This window comes from Pezoporus occidentalis, unplaced genomic scaffold (assembly GCF_034315485.1).
Source record: "Pezoporus occidentalis ecotype Australia unplaced genomic scaffold, CSIRO_AGI_Poc_V1 ctg30, whole genome shotgun sequence".
NCBI classification, from domain to species: Eukaryota; Metazoa; Chordata; class Aves; order Psittaciformes; family Psittacidae; genus Pezoporus; species Pezoporus occidentalis.
Window position 1 is genome coordinate 3,602,187 of NW_026914941.1, and position 12,553 is coordinate 3,614,739.

Below are 12,553 nucleotides of genomic sequence, written 5' to 3' on the forward strand. Positions count from 1 at the left end.
AGTATCAGTATCACTCTTTGTATCAAGCAATTTCAAAGACTGAGATTGTGTTCTGAGAGCAGTAAGGGATATATGCAGGCCTATTTTGTAATACCTTGGTATTAAGATTTTAACCATGCTTGTTATTTGTGAATGTGCTGAGAAGGTGATTAATTGGTAGATTAAAAAGAACTCTTTGATCTTGGAGCATCTAATGCCTGCTGTCCCTGGAGACTGATACTGAAACAACTAACTTCTGTAAAAGTTCACCTAACACCAGACTTCCCTTATCTTTACGTGGGCCCTTTCATTAATTGAAGCAGAAAGAAATCAAATGGTTGTAATTCAGAGCCCAAAGACCCTCAGAGGTCGTAACAAGTAGCAAAGCAGTACCATGCTACAGGAAGGCTTCAGTTGTCTGCTCACCTCACTTAAACCCTGGCACAGACATAGAAATGGATTGAAACAGATGAACTCAGTAGTGAGAGTTGTCTCTATGCAGGGCAGGCATGTAAGGCACTAACACTGAAGTATGCAGCCAGCCAGCCTGGGGTTTTGAGAGGAATCTACCAGAATGATGTTTGTGAGTTCTGGTTTTAATGCAGTTGGCAGTATGCTCTCTTACAAGTCGAAAATTGCTACTCAGTTACCCATGTGAGGATGAATGTTGAACAGAAAAGACTCTGCACCTGGATACATTGTATCTGACAGTGGGGCTGATACATTGTATCTGACAGTAAATGCAGCTGGATACATTGATCTGGCAGTGGGGCTAAAGCAAATCTAGTGCTGGTAAGATGTATTAGCATGGGAATTCGAGGTGTCTGTTTCATTCATAGTTTGTACAAGTTGACAGTCAGTGTAGCTTTGGTCCTGAAATACGGGAGAAAGCTGAAAGAGAGAAGGTGATGTCACGGGTTTCATTTTCCTCTGCAAGAATGGTAACATCTGTCCAAGTTTTGATGCACAGCTGGGTGAAGTACAGCTTTCCATTGCCACAGCTGTTTGCTTAGTGAACGTGAGCTAGAGCCTTCAGTCTCTTAGCATGCTATGAACTCATGCCTTCACTAGAAGGAGACTTGAGATTTCTAAATTACTCTTTCCTAGGCTTCCTGTTGCCAGCAGGAACTTCACTTACTTTTATCATCAGAATGGTCTAATCTCAATCAGGGGTTTGTACCACTCTGCTGTGTTAAATTTTAATGGACTGGAGGGGAGGGTGGCATGGCAGCGTGTGTGTGTGTGTGTGTTTGTTAAAATGTGAATGCTCTCTAGAGCATGCTCTAAAACATGCCCTTTAAACAGACAGCTTACACAGTTCTGCATATGTATCTTATTTGCGTTTGGAACATTTGTGAACATACAGAAAAATCAAATACAGAAGGGTAAGGCCAGTGAAGCATTTTGCCAGACTAATAGCGCATTTAAGCTTTAGCCTCTTCCTGTAATGGCAAGGTGTAGTTGGCATTTGTAGGTTCATCTCCAGGCACATCACTTGTGCTTCTTGCACTGTAGATGCTTCTGGCATATCTGGCAGCTCGGTCACTGACATTTTGGTGAAAACTGTAAAGCTCCCTCTCAGAGCTCTTCCTGAAGAGATCTGGCTGAGATGTGAGAGCTAATGACTGGAGATGGGCAGGAAGCTAGATCAGATGAGATAATAGTCTTTTCTGACCTTAAAATCTTGCAGTAAAAATAACAACAATAAATCAAAATACCTCAAAGTTTCAAGTATGACTATTACAGACTAAAATTTACTTTGCTTGCTGCCACGCTGACGTTGAGTTTTAAAAGCTTACTTGGTTAATTCATAATGCTCAAAGGATTGCATATTATGAATGCTAAGTCTTACAGGTTCTGAAGACAACATAAAACTTTTCTGAATCCTAGACTTTAACTGCAGTGCTTATACCCCTGCGGTTTTGATGTTCTGAGTATTACTTCGATCACCTTTTTATATAAAGTCTGTCAATCAGCATTTAAAAATAGTTTTTGCTTAGAACATTACCTCCTGTGGCTGACTGCTTGTGCACACTGATATTAGTTCTTCATCATGGAAGTGGTCATTGGGGTGACCATCTACATAATCAGGACATTAATTTTGTATCATAATGTTTAAATCAGGTGAGAATGAGTACATGCATTTTCAAATACTAAAACTAAGTTGTGAAATAAAACCACTTTTTTTTTCCTGCATTTACTGACTACATTGCTGCGTTTTCATGTACAAAAGGCATAGGATCTTCTGTTTGCCTTTGGTCTTGCTATAAGTGATGTGCTCTCTATTTTTTATTTCTCGTTGTTTATCTTTGTGCTCTGTCTTGCAGATTCAGCAAAGATGGGCAACTGAGACTTGAAGTTGAAATAGAAAGCAATCATTATTTAGTTTTTTAACACTGAACCTTCCTGTCTTATTGATCTATAGCTCATTGATTGATTGAAATAGATCACATGCCTCCCACATCAGAAGCTGAGCTGTTGCTACCTGCTCTGGGGACAACTGTGTCCTGTTCAGGAAAGCCGTTATTGGAACAAGCTGGGATGAGTTATCACATGCATTTATTGGACATTCCAGAATGAAGGATGAAATTTTTGCCCCAGTGAAGTCAGTAGGAGTTTTAAAATAAATTTCAGTGGGGTTGTGTGTTCATAGAGGCTTCCCATTTCCAAACCCCTGGACATTCAATGTCATGCTATTGCTCTAGTATAAAGAAGAACTGTTCAGGCCCATATGAGACAGAAAACACAGATTTAAGCTGCCCAAAAGATCATTTCTATTAATCAGAATCTCTTCAACATTTATTAGGAATTAGGTCATTTTGTAGCTTGGGAGGTTAAAATTAGTTTGTCACATCTTCCATGTAGGAGCACCTCCTGCTGGACTGCCCAGCAAAAGATCAGAATACAGATGGCTTCAGAATGCCAAGACTTGGATTTAATACTCACAGAGTATTAACCCAGGACAGATAAAGATGTTTCCAAACTGAAGTTACGAGGATTTTTGTGCTTCATGGACTCCCAGGCATTCCTAGGATCTCATTAGAAATGTGTTAATAATTAATATAAATCACCCAAACCTGGATTAATAGACTGAACATTCCTTTCTGTCAGAAACACAAGCTATCTTTATAGTAGCAATCTTACCTGCTTAAGAAGCTATTTTGTTTTTTAATGGGGTTTAACCAATATCCACAGGTGAAAATTTCCAAAAGGACTTGGAAGAAGGCGAAGAACCAACTGTGTAGTTGTAGTAGTTCCATACTGTGTGTAGAAAGGTGAGTAAATACATCTGTATACAGCCATACATTTATGATGTACACTTCCTGTATTTAGCTTTGGAAAATGCAGAAGCACAATCTCCTCCATTCACATGTAGCATACTAAGCATCATTTGAGCAGTAGCTAACACTATCACACTAATAGCAAAGCAATATTTGAAGAAAATCTGTTCACTCGATTTTCATTTCATTCCAAGGTGTATGCATATATAGTGGGTATCTCAGGATTCATCTTTCACACCTTTGCAGCCTTTACTCTTATATCAAGGAAGGATTGCAAACAGGCTGTATAATCCTCATTGCTGTGATATTATTATGCCTGTACAGAGAAAAGCTTCTGAGCACATGAAACGATGTTTTCTGGGCCCTATGGTTCCCCTGCATAGCTTTATCATTATTCCTCTCAAATGTTACATTTTATGCTGCTACTTTCTGACACTGAGATTGTTATCTGGGTGAAATCAGCCCACATCCTCCTAAGGGTTAAGGAGAGGGCAAATGTGTTAGCTTAAAAGATGTTCAGTGTCAGTGCAAGCATGGAAAGCAAAGTCAGTAGGTGCAAATCACAATCACTTGTAAAGTATAAAACTCAATGCATGAGAATAGTAATGAAACATTATTTACAAAATATTAGAAATACAGATTAATTCTTTCTGTCACCTTGGTTTAAAATCTAATGAATGTACACCAAGACAAAATGGCACTTTTCCAGAAACCCATCCTGTCATGTGTTCACCCTCAAGTCTTTCACAATGATTATCTCAAGGTCCAGACTGGTGTCTGTGTCAGGCAGAGCAAGCAAAACGACAGAGACTTCCTCTATTGTTCTCTGGAAATTGCTGTGGCCTCTGCAATGTCATTTGCTCTTTCCCTTCCACTTGAACTCTCAGTTCCTTCGCCAGCACTCTGTAGCCATGTCCCATCTTCAGTAAGGGGAAGCTGTGATAATGAGGGGACAGATGGGATTTTCTTCATGAACTCTAATCTCTTTCACTTTCATTGGTGACAGGTGGTGGAATGAATTCAGTGCTAACGGGAGCTCCTGAACTACCGGGTAAAATTTAAATACCTGGCAGAGGAAAATTATCATGTGGTGAAAGTACCAGACTTTGGTTCAGGAGCTCTTCTGAAGACTTCTCTTTGATTTGTGGCATGACACTTAATCTTCTGTGCTTCATCCATAAAGTGGGGATAATATTGCCTTCTTTTCTTAGTCCAAGAGAGGGTGATGATTCACACAGGCTAGAAAGGAAAAGACATACAAAATTATAGCTTGAATTTCAAAAGGCTCATATTAATGCACTGTGCAGAGGATCTGGAGCAATATTGAATGAATTATTATTGTTTTCACGTCCTATGAGCCATCATTTCTTTTCAGCCCTTGAGCATCCCAAGTTTCTGATACAAAGTTTACTCTGAGCAAACACCTCTCAGAATTGCTTTTATTTCAGATTGAAGGAGAGAAAGGGGAATAAATGTATTAAGGAACTAATAGAAGATCAACATGAGAGAGAAGGCAGAAACCATTCTCTTTATCTCAGCCATTTTGAGTAGCTGTTTTGTCCTGTATGGAAACAGAGAACATGGGACTGCATTATTTAAACAGATGCAAATGAAACAGAGAATCAGGTGGCCCGCTTACACCTCCAGAACCAAGAAACCAGTATTTTAGCACAAATCTCCATCTCTCTCTGGGGCAGCACTGTATCACTCTTTCTCATAAAGTAAGAATTGTCTGCTGTTCATGTGTGAACTCCTGTCTTCTTTCCTTGTCAGCCAGGTGAGGTGGAGGTCTGCAAAGGGAGGAGGTGTCATTAGGAGTGCAGGGGGGCACAGGCTGATGACCCAGACCTCCCTGCCTCTAAGATGTGTGAGTGCAAGAGAAACAGGTTTGGCAGATGGCTGCTTCCTTAGTCGTGCAACAGGGTAACTTCACAACTCCACTGGGGAGGTCCCTCAGAAGAAATAGCTTATTCCTTCATGTAGAAAGTATACTGTCTTCCCCCTTCCACCCCAGTTTCCCCAGAAATGCCCTAGTTAGTAGAATTTCTTCATCCATTTAATCCAAATATTTTTTGTCCTGTTTCCTTTCACATGAAACCTGGTATCTTATGTCTCAATGTTTTCAGATGTTGGGACTGAATGGTTTGTATGCTCTTGGATATTGAAATTACTTTTCTTTCTTTCATGGTAACCCTTCCATTATCATTTGCTTTCAACTACTCTCTAAAAAAACCCTTTCACTTCAGTGCTGAAAGAACTTGCTAAATGTCATAAAATTATTTGTGAATTTCTAGTGAATTTTCTTGAGGAGAAAAGGGCAGTAAGGGTCAGAAGAATGCTGATAATACATGACTCGTCTGTGTAAGGCTTTTATAACAAAACTTGGAATCCAGTCAAAAATAGATTGCAGATAATACTCTTATTCCATGAAGTACAAAGTTAAAAAGGGGTTAGTGCTCTTGTAATCCAGCTTACTTGTGAAATTTAGGAGTATTATAAACTCTGAACAGTTTGTGACAGATGTGACATTTCAGTGGCCTTGGCACTTTCAGAATAAACTTTGCTAAAAGCCACAACGGCAGGTTTTATTTTGTGTCTCTTCCTTTCTGATACTGGGTGGAAATACACAGATATTTTTTTCTCTTTAGAAGTTTTGTCTCTGATCATCATTCAAGGACCTTTGAAACCTTATATGTAAGACCGAATTAACCAAGAATATAATTAGGAAAATCAAACATTGCTTAGTATAAAAATGAGTCTTTTTCAGTTCATTTTCTTAGCATATGCTCTCATGCAGTGGTTATGCCTTGTGCAGAATGTGGGTGCCAGGGGAAGTGACCACAAGCTGCACAAAGAACAAGTGGTATTTTCTCTTTTGTTACATCCTTCCGGTATGTAGGTTGTGATATGATGTATTAATAAAAGGAAGATGATCTCCTACCTGTAGGTAACAGGCTTTAGCCAAGGACTATGCAGTTCAAGTCTGAGGAAGCTCTGTAGTATCACAGATGGATAGAGAAAGATGCAAAATGGCTTTTGCATAACTACATGGATAGGAGGGTGCAGATGACTGTTTTCTCTTACCGTCCCCTTGTTTAGCTGAGAACTCTGCATGGTGGTTGTTCCCTTCTCACCTTAGCTTCTTAACAGTCTCTATTTCCTCTTTATTGCTATATTTTTGATAACAAAAAGGATTTTCCTGATCTGTGGGGAGTTTAGCTGCAACATTAGTTTATTAAAGCTAGAAAAATGCGAGTTTTTCTTCTTTTTATTAAACTTCTGTGGAATGGTTCTTGTCCTTGCTACTGTAAGTCTGTGTAGTGTCACATGCTATTTCATCTAATAACTCTTCATCAGCCTTGTACACACCAGCTCATTTTTAACTGCAAGCAAACCTTGTATCTGCAGTGAAGAGGATCACTTCTGCATATGCTTTAGCTCAACAAGAGAGTATACAAGAGAATAAATACATCTTAAGTATATACATTTTATTTATTTATTTTTTTTTGGCAACAGCTTTGCTGGGAAATTGCAGCATTCTGAAGCTGGTGAGGAATTTCTCCCCATGTTCATGTTATAAAAGTGGTGCTTGGGCAAAATGCACTTACATGAGAGAGGGCTTTTTCTTTGAGTACAGGCTTTCTGGTTTCGTCAGGGTCTGGGTTACTCAGTGCTGAGTGCAACACTTCTTACTGTGATCCAAACAGATACGCTGCTAGGAAGCTTTTATGTTGCAGTGTTCAAATAACAGGTCACTTCTCATTGAATGTTTCTAGCCCTAATTTTAATTAAAAATCTACACAAGATTTTCTTTTCTATTATTTTTTCTGCTTCAGGCATTTGTTGTGAGAAAGGTAGAAGATGAAGGATTTCAGATAGCCTCTCTTTGGAACAGCTTGTAAATCACTCTGTAAACTTACTTATGTTTAATGCTTTCTGATGGCAATAGCTTCAGCTTTGTAGACAGATTAGTTTTGTTTTCCCCCAGTTTTCCTCCTGTGGATCTTGGCACTTTGTCACTTGGTTAAGAATACTTACCAAGCTCATGAAGAGCAGGCAGGAGCTGCAGGAAAGCTGGCTGTGTATCAGCTGGTAGGCAAAGTGCTTGTATGAACATCCTTGTCCCCAGCTGCCTGGCTCAGCCAGTATTGCCTGTGTGAGGTAGAGGGAGGAATGAGAACTGCAGCTCACCTTCTCACACTGTTCTTGGGTGCTATTGTGCAGACCCACCACTGTCAGCCATTGTGGCTTAGCTCTGCAGACGGAGTGGGGAAGCTGTAGTGGAGACTTGGGTCCTGCCAGCCTGGTTGAGGAGGTGGTGAACACTTGCAGCCATCTTAAAATGTTGCTGATAAATCTGCCCATGTTCTCCAAGCAGATCTGTGAGCAACCCATGAAACAGCATTGCTGAAATAGTCTAAGAAATGAGTCTGTTCTAAGACTGTTCTAGGTACGTAGAGTCACACAAGATCACTGATACGCTGCAAGGTCTGCTTCTTGACATAGGTGTGTCTATGTGGTAGACAAAACCCCAAGTTGTTATACTTTGTGAAGAACACAGCTGGCCTAGCATCCAAAATGGCCATTTTAATTCATTCTAATGAATATTATGCATGAAGAAATTTTGGATATAAATGAACACATTTTATGTCCTTATAAAGTTAGTGTTACATTTGTTCTTAAAGCTTGAAAAACTTGTTTGTTTAATGTGGCATTGTTAGTTTAAAAAGCAAGCTAATAATTAATGATAGCTTTTAATGCAATAGCAAGCATCTTAGTTTTCAGGAACAGATAAAATAGTACAGATAAATGCTACCTACCTATTAATTTCTGGTTTAATATACACCAGGTTCTTGTTACCACAGTTATGTCCCTCTTCATTTCCATTTGAAGTTGAAATATTCCAATCCACTATGCTTGCTTGCTATGTCATCAGCCTGGAACAGCAGGATGTACTCTGTCCCTGGGAAGGACTCTATCTGTGGTGGGTTTACACTGAAAAATGAGAGAAAATATAGCAAAGTATGGTAAGGACAGCCCATCATATATTTCTGTACCAGAAAAAAACCCAAACAAAACACCTCTGCAAAAATCAAATGAGCCCTCTCCTTAGAGCTCACTTAGCAATTTATCAGAAAAACAAATCTTTTACATGGGAGGATTTTGGCTTTCTCATGTTTCACTGGCAGTGTTAAAGAATTACACAGGGTTTAAAACCCATGTAGGTCAGTTTAATCGACCCAGTGTCTCAAGATTTCTGTGTATCGGGTGTATTTTACTGGTACTTTCTTTAGGGTAGAACTGTATCCTAAAGAAAGGGATCAGCTTGGACAGACTGGCAAGGCTGTCATTCAAGAAGCATAAACCTTCTCCCCTGTGCAATTAGGGAGCACAGTCACTACTGACCGGCTAACCCTGCCAGTTACGCTTCATTGAGGAGTAACTTGTCAACTGTCACTTTTTAGCTTGAAAACTAGAATTCCCGAAGGCTCTTTAAGATAAGTAGCTGCTGCAAGGAGATTTGTTTCCTTCAATAAAGAACCTGCTGAAAGTCAGAGCCACGGGGTTACTGGGTCTTCGAAGGCTCTTAGGGCTCAAATCAGTCGTCAAATAGGGGTATTCCTGTACGCTTGGTCCAACAGCAGCAAGCCAAAGGTACGGTGGTGGTTCTTTGGCTCTGAGAGAGTGACAGCAGGTTGGGGGATCTTCTTACTGAAATTCATTTCGTTGTTTTCTCTTTCCTTGAAGAACAGCAGGAACAAAATAAACAGCAGCAAACACCATTCCCCGTCCTGCTTTTTGGAAGGACTCCCCTTGGCTCAGAGTCTGTGCTGCTTTAGGAGTTACAGCTCACTCCTCAGAGCTGTAGTTCTGTCTTCACTGAGCACCTCTGAAATAGTGTAGGAATTACATTACCTGTTAGCTGTAGGCTTCTCTCTGACCTCTTGTCTCAGGTGGTAGCACCAGGCATCCTCTTTTGTGATTTTACCATAGAGAGGAATTTAATCTGAGTGTTTAGTATTCTTGTATTTAAATGAGATCAGTTAACATATTTGCTTCCAGCTCCCATAGAGGAGGACCATTAACACCTCATTGCTTACAATGTATCTACAAAACTCTGTGCATATCAAGTAGTATTGGAAATTGCCTTTGCTGGCAGATTAGCCACCAGGCTGTTGTTACTGATCCTGAATTCCAGTAGGCTAACGGAAGAGTTGCATGTGTAATATAGTACATGATCAACTAATGCAGCTGGCTGGATCAGCTGTATTTTGTTCTTGAAGCACGGACTTCTCTGAAGACCTGTCTGAAATAGGCCATGATTCTGGTTTCTGAACGAGGAAAGGGTTAATGCTTTAGGGGAAGGTTCGGAAGCCAGGATTGACAATAGCCTGCTAAGGAGTGAGTTTGACAGCCAGAGAAACCACAAACGCAAGACAGTGAAACTGTAAGAGTCAATAATTGCAGGACAGTTGCCTATTTTTTAGCAATTGTCCACCAATGAATGTGAAATAAAAGTCCCCAGCACAGAGACTGTTGATAAACTTTTAAGGCAGAGACTGTAGAACAACTTCTCTAACTAGCAGTGTGTCTAATGTTTATTGCATTTGATGGTAAGCTTGGAAGTTTTGTTAATAAGATGGTCAGGAATCAGTCAAACAGAAAAAATATAGCCTGGGGGGAAAAGCACCTTTTTGTTCTCTTGTATTGGTTTGAATTTTCTCCAAGTGAGTAAGTCAAGCAGAACAGGGAGTCTTGAAAGCATTTGTTCTCTCGCTCCTCTAAACTTGGCTGCTTTGCAGTGCTAAAATCCCCAATCAGCAGCTGAAGAGGTGAGATTTAAAAACTGGATACAGTTTGAATTAAATCAGCATTTCAAAACCTGAATTTCAGTGTTTGTGTGCTAGAAATGAGAGAAGCTACTTGTACCTACTTTAAAATAGCTTGATGATGTTCCCTTCCTCCTAAGTGTTGGATTTATGTTGTATTGTTATTCTTCAAGGATATGGCACTTTTCACTTCCCAGGTGTTCTCTAGTACTTTCAGGGTTTTAAAAAGCTGTTGTTTTAGTTCTAACAATCCTCAGCTGGCTGGAATAAAAGAATGATTTTGGATCCTTTTAAGGAGAGAAAGAGAGAGGAGAGGGAAGTGTTTGTACCTTCGTGTTTCTTGATGCGTAGCATGTGTAGACCACTATACCTGTGTTGCTGGGTTTTCTCTGGCTTTCATGAGGAAGTGGAGATGTGCTGGGGAAGCATGTCATCATCTTCTGCGTTCCAGTTCAGATCTCTCATAATGTGCCGTGTGAAAAAGGAAAGGGAAAACTATAAAAACCTGAAAACATCCTTTAACTAAGTTGGTCTGAGTAAGGTGCAAACATGACTGCTCTATACCATGTTAGATGTGGTTGTATTGCCTGCTGTGACATGACTCTCAGTCGCCTGGTGCAAATTGATGCATACTCTTCATTGCTTTCCTGTCTGGACTGTATTGCGTCCTGAAACAAGCAGTTCACAGGTAAAACTGCCCTGCTGCTTTATGGAGCTGTTTTACAGAATACAATACTACACTCAAAACGTTGTTGTCATCAGAATTACCTAGATTAACCTAACATCTGTGAGGAAACGTAGCGAGGCTGACAGCTTGTTTGCTAATCATGAAATAGAATATTGTTAAAACTGGAGAATGGGTCGTCTTTGATTAGCTGGCTTAAATATATGCTATGAACAACATCTAATGCAACGATCAGTCATTTTGTGTTCGTCTGAGTAATTTTAGAAGTGAAATAAAATTGACTTTTATGGGAAACAATCATACAGGAGATAGCTCTATGCGTGTGGTTTAATTGTTGCTGCTTTTCTCTCTTTTTATGAGGTTTCAGAATATTATGCCTTTTTTACAACAATTCACTGGTGTGCTGGGGACCAAGGCTTTATGTACAAAGAAGAGTAACTGGATAAGAGCCAAAAAGAAAAACTCACACACTGTTAAATTTATAGCCTACATGAAACAGATAATTCTCTATTCTGCTTATTAACCTCTCCTGCAGTCTAGTTTGCATTCAGGAAATGAAATCCCATACTACTTAAAGGGCACTGTGTTACGCAGTGTAATAATGTTAAAATACAAGATGTGTAGCTTGGTGTCAGGAAAAAACAATAAAATCCCTCAAACCCAAAGGAATAACTGACTTGTCGTAACAAACACAGCAAGCGCATGACTTGGTTTAAGGGTCTTTTCTGGCAGCTGACAGGTCATTTCCTCCTGTCATCCCTTATGGTTACTTGCACCCTCACTTAAAAAACTTATGGCCGAATATATCTTGGTACCTACATGCAGTGCAGTTCTGAGGAGTGGTAAGCCAGCACAGGGATAATGAGTGGTGGTGTTTGGATGTTTGTTGGTGTTTTTGGTTGGTCCGGTCTGTTCAGGTAGTTTTTGTTTGCTTATAAGGTTAATAATCTTATTTTCATTTTGTAACTAAATATTCTGTACTGAGTGATATTGCCCACACATTTAATGTTTTACCAAACCTCCCTAGAATAATGTGTATTCTAAAATGTGACTGTCACGAGCCTGCTGTGATTATTTTCAAGGTAATTCTGAAAAGATTAAACTTGCTTAAAGAAAAACAAAGTAAAGGTAATGACACCTCTTCTACTTCATGACTAAAACCTGTTTGCACTTTGTATAAGAACTTCACAGTATCTTGCAAGGTGAATCAAAAAAATGATGGAGGTTTGCCAAAAGCAAACAAAATGCTTGATCACCTCATTCTGGGGCTGTGACTGTTGCTCAGGCGGCTTCCACAGTTCTGTGTAGAAGCAGACAGGTTCGTGGAGGGCACATTTCCAGGCAGAAAGGGAACTAGTAATTTATACCCCAATGAAAAATACTGAGAAGTGCACAATGAAGTATTTCATAGTTTCTTGAAGAGGAAGAATTCATTATGTTTTCTTCAATACTTATTCAGATTATTCCCTTCAACTAATTATTTGCTCAGAGATGCTTTTGCATCTTCAGTGGAAGCACACGAAATATCTCCCTGGGTGGTTATATTGGTGTTTGTTTAGGGTAGATTCCTGTTTGTCTTCCAGATGTCTTCATCTCTGCTGTTCAAGGAGAAGAAATTAAGAGTTTACTCAGGGACTTTACCTTTGTCTCATCAAAGAATGCTGACTTTACGAGGTTGAGAAAGTAACACAACAATCAGAAATGCACATTTATTAAATGTAAGTATTAGTATTCATGTGGGGTTGAGAAAAGGGAGGAGCGCTTACAGTGTTAGCAGA

General features: G+C 39.6%; 1 long non-coding RNA gene across 1 annotated transcript; it reads right to left on the reverse strand.

Moving 5' to 3' along the window:
• Nucleotides 1–1,750: 1,750 nt before the first annotated feature.
• Nucleotides 1,751–11,614, reverse strand: LOC134168127 (uncharacterized). Its single transcript, XR_009966441.1, has 3 exons — nt 10,420–11,614; nt 7,452–7,640; nt 1,751–4,499 (listed from the first exon to the last, which is right to left on the reverse strand). It is a non-coding gene; the product is annotated as an uncharacterized LOC134168127 (long non-coding RNA).
• Nucleotides 11,615–12,553: the final 939 nt, after the last annotated feature.